A 7,884-nucleotide genomic window follows, 5' to 3' on the forward strand; every position below is an offset into this window, starting at 1 on the left:
AACCATTCCATCTCTTGTAAAGTAAACAATTACTCGGAGGATGCTATTAAAATGATGTGTAATCGGATTAGATGGTTATTTCCAATTTACCTTACATTGAAAATATAAATAATTGTAAATTGAATACAAAATTGAACATGTAGGCATACAGGGTAATTATTAATGAAATATTACAAAAACGATAAAAATATTATGATAAATTTGGGCGTTCCATTTTTACTGCACGAGCCATTGCATGCATCAATACAATTTTAATGTTATATATATTGACAACGAAGCGAAGTGGGTAAAAGGAAATGTCTTTCAAAAATGACATAGTAAAATAAAGTACAAATATAAACGTTTTATATGGAACTAACTGCAAAGAGTAGAAGAATTAGTATTAATAGTATTTAAAATATAGGTATGGGTATGCTATATACTTATTTAAAAGTATGAAGGGATGGGGTTATTAAAATTATCATACCCTTTTTATCTTAAAAGACGCAAAGACATTTGCGACCAAATCAACAATAAATTGAAGACGTGGCGAGCATCACGCGGTTGCGAGGCATTCGATTAGGTTTTCGTCTTAGAACACGGTTCCTTTATGTATGGTTAAGAGGCAAGGAAGTCAGATGCCAAATTTATAACTTATGACAATATTTCAGGTGGCATATCTATGTAATCCATGTATTCGAGGCTTTCCATGAAATTAATGGATAGGCTATAAATAAAATTCGGAAATTTCATATAAATTAGCCGACGGCTTAATGCGTAGTTTTCCATGCTGACGCAAGAGGTACCACAGATACAGCTCGTTGGAACCCCGTTTCCAGAATTCGAACAAATGAATTGGAATGCCGATGGCCGGTCCATCGTACCCATCTGTACAAATCTCCTCAGTTTAACCAACTGGCGGGATCCCCAAACATGGACGGCCTACTGTCACCATGGCTAATGAAACCCACGAAGTGAACCGCACTACCGAGCTCATTGAAATAAACAATGCAAAACAAATGCAAAGGGCGGCTACGTGACGCCTCAAAGTTATAATATTACTCTTTGTTCCTGTAAAACAATTGCTGAAAGGAAAGCAATGGAGATGAAAATGCACACCCACGAGATCTCTTTAGGAGCCCGTGCAGAGGAGAATAATGTCATGCAATATGCATGTTAAAGTAGCACTCACTTATGTAATTCTATGAAGTAAAATCATAATCCACGCTAAAATTAGGAGGAAATATTATTTATGTATTTTATGGTTTTTTATTTTTTTTTGGATTTTTGTTTTTTAATGCAAAAAGTAATCATTAAAAGCATCATCAGACTGGCATTACTCTGAAGTAATCAAAAAGTTAGGCATATCACGTAGCCACTAAAACAATACATGATTTCATACAGAAAAACGCAAACATTACAGAGGGCAACATGCTCTCAAACCGTGTATACTATATGAATATCAAATACTCATTTAAAAACTATTAACAGAGACATGCAGGGGATCCGGAAAAGTTCCTACACTGCGTTATAAACAAACTGATTATAAACAAACTACTTATAAATAGAAAGATATAAATGCACATGCAAAACTAAAAAATAGAAAAATATTTAGAATTTTTATAAATTGTATGTTTTTTTTGTTTTTTGTTGTTTCTAAATTGAAACTACGACTACATCTACTCACTACTTGCGAAATAAATTCCATCCTGCCTTAGGGGAACAGGAGAAGTTTCTATACTACGTTCTAAACAAAATTGCTTATAAACAGAATCAGATTGATGAACATGCTAAACTAAAGAAAAGAAAAATATTTTAGATTTTTGAAAGTTTTATGTTGTTTTTGGTTTTTTGTTGTTTTTAAATTGAAACTACCACTACGTCTGTTCACTACTTGCGATTTAAACCCTTTCCAGCCTTTCAATGTCCCCTCTATACAATCTTCTTGGAGGCCAACTCATTCGAGCGAGGTTAAGGTCTTCCTAAAATCTCCACGCATGATCATTGAAGGCTTTTGATGATTTATTGCGTTCTAATAATACTAATTACTTGCGGAAGCATGAGGTCTCTGGCATTTCCATGTCCCTACTCTAAAATCTTCTTGGTGACCAACTCATTCGAGCGAGCTTAAAGTCACCGTAGCACCTAAAAGTGTAATCATGGAAGGCATTATCGTATACCCAGCTACACGCAACACGTAACAATAAATCTTCGTATCGATGAATACGAGATTGGCTATATTCTTTATTATTTCATTAATTCTTCTAACACGATGTTGGCAGTATGAGATCAGCCGTCCAAGATTCTTTCTTCTGGGACCAACACTCTGATATCTGCTGCTCTTCGAACCCTTCCCAAGGCTACATACAGTTGCCCGTGGGGGAACTCATCACTCCTCAGATCTAGGCCTACCTTATTCAAGGTTTGACCCTGAGCTTTATTAATTGTCATGCCGTACGCGACATTCAAGGGAATTGTCTCCTGATCAGTTCAATTCCGGAGTTGGAGACTTGGAACTTGAAACTTATCCTTGGTATTATGACAGTGTCGGGTCGACCAGGCATCCTTGCCTCCACGAAACTTATTGATATTTTCTCCACGATTAATTTAGTTCCATTAACCATTCCGTCTGTGAAGCTAATGTTTCTTATTGAAATGGCCACACAACAAACTTTTAGCTCCAGAATATGGTCCGGGACTCTTGTATGTGACACGTTATTCAAAACATTGTCTCCTGATCATTTCAATTCCGGAGTTGGAGACTTGAAACTTGAAACTTATCCATGGTATTAGGACAGTGTCGGGTCGACCAGGTATCCTTGCCTCCACGAATCTCCTTAATATTTTCTCCACGATTAATTTAGTTCCATTAACCAGTCCGTCTGTGTAGCTAATATATCTTATTGAAATGGCCACACAACCAACTTTTAGGTCCAAAATATGGTCCGGGACTCCTGTATGTGACACGTAATTCAAAATATCCGTCTGAATGTTCACGTTATCTTCAGCCCCCGCGCATTGAGTACTGTTTGCGCTGCATAAGCGCATTGCCTCGTTTGGCAACATTCTCATCACTGCAGTATTTATCTCTGCAATATTTTGGTTAGTCCCGGATGGAATGGCTCTGCTGCAACATTGCTCCGGATTGAGGAGCACATCACGTGAGTACACGAAATTCATCAGCTCATTCAGTGATGTGGCGTTAGCTATCTTCCTCAGCGGGACGATATGGGACGATAAATTCCTATGCAAATGAATGGGACCTTGTTCTCGCCAACAGCCAGTACGAATTCTGTGTATTCTTGGTCCTCTTTTGAGCGGAGAATCATGCCCAGTCGTTTGTTGATGAAGTTGGGCCAGAGTGGGGAAGACTTGAGCGATGTCTCAATTATGTCGACTTTTGAACCATCGGGGATTATGGGTGGAATCTGCCTAAAGTCTCCGGATAGTACCATCACCTTACCCCTGAAAACCTGTCTGTTCTGATATATGTCTCTTAAACTGCGGTCTAGGATCTCAACGGTGGCTTTGTGGGCCATGGGAGCCTCATTCCAAATAATAAAAGAGGCCCTCCTAATGAGCTCGGCTCTTTGATTCCCTCCGGTTATGAGCGTTTCTACGTAACTGTCATACCAGGGTTCAAAAATTCAATTTGAGATAAATGGACCGTTCAAAGTTCTGAAATGGTGTAAATATTTCAAATTTTAATAATCCGTACTTTTTTATCCCCATACTCCAACCATTTTTTACGAAAACGCCGCGGAATTGAGCTCTTGTTTAAATGAGCAGATGATTCCGTTTACAGAGCCATTCTATTACTGAAGATTTCGCTACGAAGATACGATTTTTCCATGAAAATTTCCAGTTAACCATCCTCACCAATCATGACTAATACTTACCAATCCATTTCATCAATACTTGAAAGTCACATGTTCCTGCAAAGGAATGTAATGCAACAGTGCGTCGTTTTGGTGTCAGTCAGTGACGATTGACATTCATTTTTTTTCGCTGACCGAAAACGAAGGATGCGGGAGATAAATCGTTTCGTATCCTAATCAAGTCCATCACAAGGATGAAAGATCAGAATAAAAAAATTCTCTGGAATTCACCGTTTTTGCTCTTGAGCGCCGTCACTGACTGACATTTTAAGCTTTGGTAGTGCTCAGGTTTCAAATTTTGGTGCGTGCGCTTCATTGGCCTCGACTGGTACACTGAATTTGTGGCATAATCTGTTCCTCGAGTAATAATACCATATAAGTTTTAATGTTCTCAGTAAATTATTTGTTTACACAGCGGAGTATTTCATTTTTTTGCTAATTGTTGCCTTCGGCATGCCGCTTGCAACGTCACCTTCATTGTCGTCGCGTCGCTTCGGTACGTTTGTTGTGAAAGCGGGACATAGGAGTGGAATGATTGTTGAGATCTGAAATCCTTAAAATTACCATCTGTCAGGATTGATTCAGATGGCAAAGACGGGAGCTGAAAGACAGGGTGAGCATCGTGAGAGGAAAAAGCGTAGCGGAGAATGCGAGGAATTAAAAAAGAAGAATAGAGAGCGGCAATGAAATCGTAACAGATCATGGCAAGGGTGGTGTTAATGTAGTTGAGGGCAAAGGCAGAAACATGACCTGGGAAGCTTTTAAGTCAGGTTCTCCTGTGATAAATGCAGTGCAAGTGTGCAATTAAAACAGCAAGAAAATAAAATTTGCAGAGATCCCTGTACAGTGTACACGGCATTTCTCCCTCCAATGAAATGCTGGAATAACAGTGGCACGGAATTTAACCCATACAACATACACTCTTTGTTCACCATGTGGAGTTAGTTGCTATAAATATAATTAAGATGTCCCTTAGATAATAGATCACAGTGCTAGGCGTACTCACTATTTTAAGCGAGACCAAAGAAATGGAAGCAAAAGTACTGGATATAATACATACTATGTGCTTACGTTTCAATGAGGTAGCCAAGAATTTCGTACGGGGGGGTGGGGGGGGGGGGGTCCGATACAGGGGGAAATTTTTTTAAAACAGGGTATAAGGTAAGGGTTTTTAAACTTATGTTAACACTTTTTCTGAAGGAAAATAATTGTTTTTTATATTTCGGGGGGCGGGGTCCGGACCCCCTGGACGTACCCCTGGGCATACCTCCTGGCTATACCACTCTTAGGTTTCTTTTATATGAATTTCTGGGTTCAATATGTATATTTTGCAATGCTCATTCCATGAACAAGAAAAGTTAACAAGCGTCAAATCACATGTGTCAGTCAGTGACAATTCCCGTCAGTCAGTGACGCTCCATTTTTATGACCAAAGAGAGGAAACCATTACTTACACAAAGTCACGATTTTTCATACATTTAAAAAACACCTAGAACTAATTTACGTATTTCGTGGATTTTCTTTATCATGAATAATTTCAGAGCAATCATAAGAAACGTGACCATGTCAAAAAACGGAGTTTTATTTTTGTCAGTCAGTGACGACGACTTTGAAGTTTAAAATCTCCGGTTCTACAGGGGTCACAGGGTGGTACCAAAGGCAGTGTATGCTTTCACTAACTTATTTTTGGAGGAATCTTCCAGAAAGTTCCTACATTGATTTGTATTGAGTCAAAGGGGAAATATATGAACAAAAACTGGGTGTAACGGTCAGTCAGTGACGCGTAGAAACGCTCACATACCGCAAGTCGCATGAGGGTCGTTTGTTTCCAATGGCAACTGGAACATGGAGTGTGCCGTGGTTCCACCCAGATGATTTAACGCGGCTATACCCGTGGACGCTGTACACAACACAACTTCGCCTTCGGAACGTAATCTGGCCATGTAGTGCAAAACTACGGTTTTACCTGTACCGCTGGGCCCTTCGATGAAAAAACTTTGTTCGCCTGTTCTTCTGTGACGGCATTGATGATAGCATCCGACACACTCAATAGCTCTTCCGTTAGTTTAGGTCTCCATTCCTCGGCCGACCTGGTAGCGTCTTCGGCATCCCATCGCGTGACTTCTCTTCCCAATTCAGTGGAGACATCTTCGACTTCCGGGTGTCGTATCCCGCTCGTCTTCGAACGAGATATTAGCGACAATACGAACGTCTCTCGGACGGAAGGATCTGGTGCCGGAAATAAAAGGAGTCACTCTGAATAAAAAGCAGTGACTTTATTCCCCTTTCTTATGAACAAATATGTCCCCAGCCTCCTGGCCGGTCAGCTCAGCCAGTCGCCACGCCACAACTCAGCCCCGAGCCAAGCTAGGCATACCCTTTTAATCTATCTAACCCGGAAGGTCCAAAAAAACCCTCTTATCTACCCCTGGACCGACATCCGCCGATCACGAGCGGGTCCTCTCGTAGACTTGCACTTTGGACTAGCAAGCCTACGTGCCGACTAACGCGTAGCAATGGCTGCTGGATGGTACACGGGAGACCAAGTCCCGCAGGCATCTTGCATGAGGACGAAGCGTGTGGTCGATGTTGCATAAGGCACGGTAGTGCGCAACCCTCGCAATGTCTTCATTGCCCATGTAATCCTCACTGAGGGCATCTTTGAATTTGTGCCAAAGAATGACTGCCGGAGCTCCAAACATGATTAAGGCGAAAAATAATTGCCGGAGTCCTCGTCCCGTCTTGAAAGCCGACGCCTCTTGAAGGGCGTGATCAAATTCAGATTGTTCGTCAAGTAGTCCTCTGGCCATCGCTGCTTCTTGAAATGTGGCGTGAATGACTCCATCTACCGCGCGCAGATCCTCGTAACTCCTGCAGGGAAATTTAACCAACAACATCCTGAGGAAAAATAACTTTCCCAGTGTGGGCGACAACCACCGAAGTCGTGCAACGCAATTCCCACGCTGGCGCTTCTTCAAGAAATGCCTTCCATTTGCAAATGGTTCATTTCCTCTATTCTCGCTGGTTTCAACGATGAATTACTCGTAAAATTCTAAATATGTCAAGGGTGTCAACTCCGGGGTGTTCGTTCTGTTGAGGTATAGCCAAAGGTTGGACCTCTGACCTTTGCAGCGCTTCTATTTCCTGTCCTGGTTGAAATATCACGTTTTCCTCCTGTTCGAGATGGATAGGCAGATTGATGACTGTGGGCTCCCGGCAACTGATGTCATATTCTAAAATTCTCCGTAATGCCTCGCATCCGCTTATGTATGGCAAGTTTGCGTAGTTTTCCACCTCGTCCCGGTGTTGTTCTTCCACGATTGCTACTCGCGCGCGGTCGGGACCCTTATTAATGCATTTAAAAAGATATTTTATCACCCTTTGACTTGTCGCGACAGCGAATTCTAAATTGCAGTGGCATTCCATCATTAGTATAACCGCAGGATTGTAGGGGACGATCCAGTTATCCGTGATTACACGATTTCTTCTGATCTCTACGGACTCCTCTCGCGGTCTACGGTAGAGCGTGAAACCCCTGCAGTCCGCGTTCGTGACGTCGTTTTCCGCCCTCGGGAAAGGCTTCGAGCATTTTCCAGTGTCTTTATCCATGCACGGCGCATTCGGATACTCAATGGGCGCATTCAGCCGACGGAGCAGCTCCGGATCCGCTCCGGAGCGATTCGGCTGAATGCGTGCGCTCAGTAGACGCTCAGTGAGAGCGGTCGGCCATCTTTCTGAGCGTAATAAATCATCGCTCAGTGCTCACGGAGCGGCAAAATATGGCGGAAATTTGAAGAGTATGTGTGTTATGTTGTATGCGTGTTGTTATGCAAGAATTTATTTGTCAACAAATTGTGCAATATAAAATCTTCAGTTTGACGAGTAAGTAACGAATATTTTAATTTAGTTCAAAAATAATTCTCATTAGTATTCGTAATACTGACGAAAATCCAGCTCTGCTGCCAGAATAATAGGCGATTAAACTTATTTACGACAGTGAATTCTTCAGTCACATCTTCCGCAGCTG

This window comes from Ischnura elegans, chromosome 7 (assembly GCF_921293095.1).
Source record: "Ischnura elegans chromosome 7, ioIscEleg1.1, whole genome shotgun sequence".
Taxonomy (NCBI): Eukaryota; Metazoa; Arthropoda; class Insecta; order Odonata; family Coenagrionidae; genus Ischnura; species Ischnura elegans.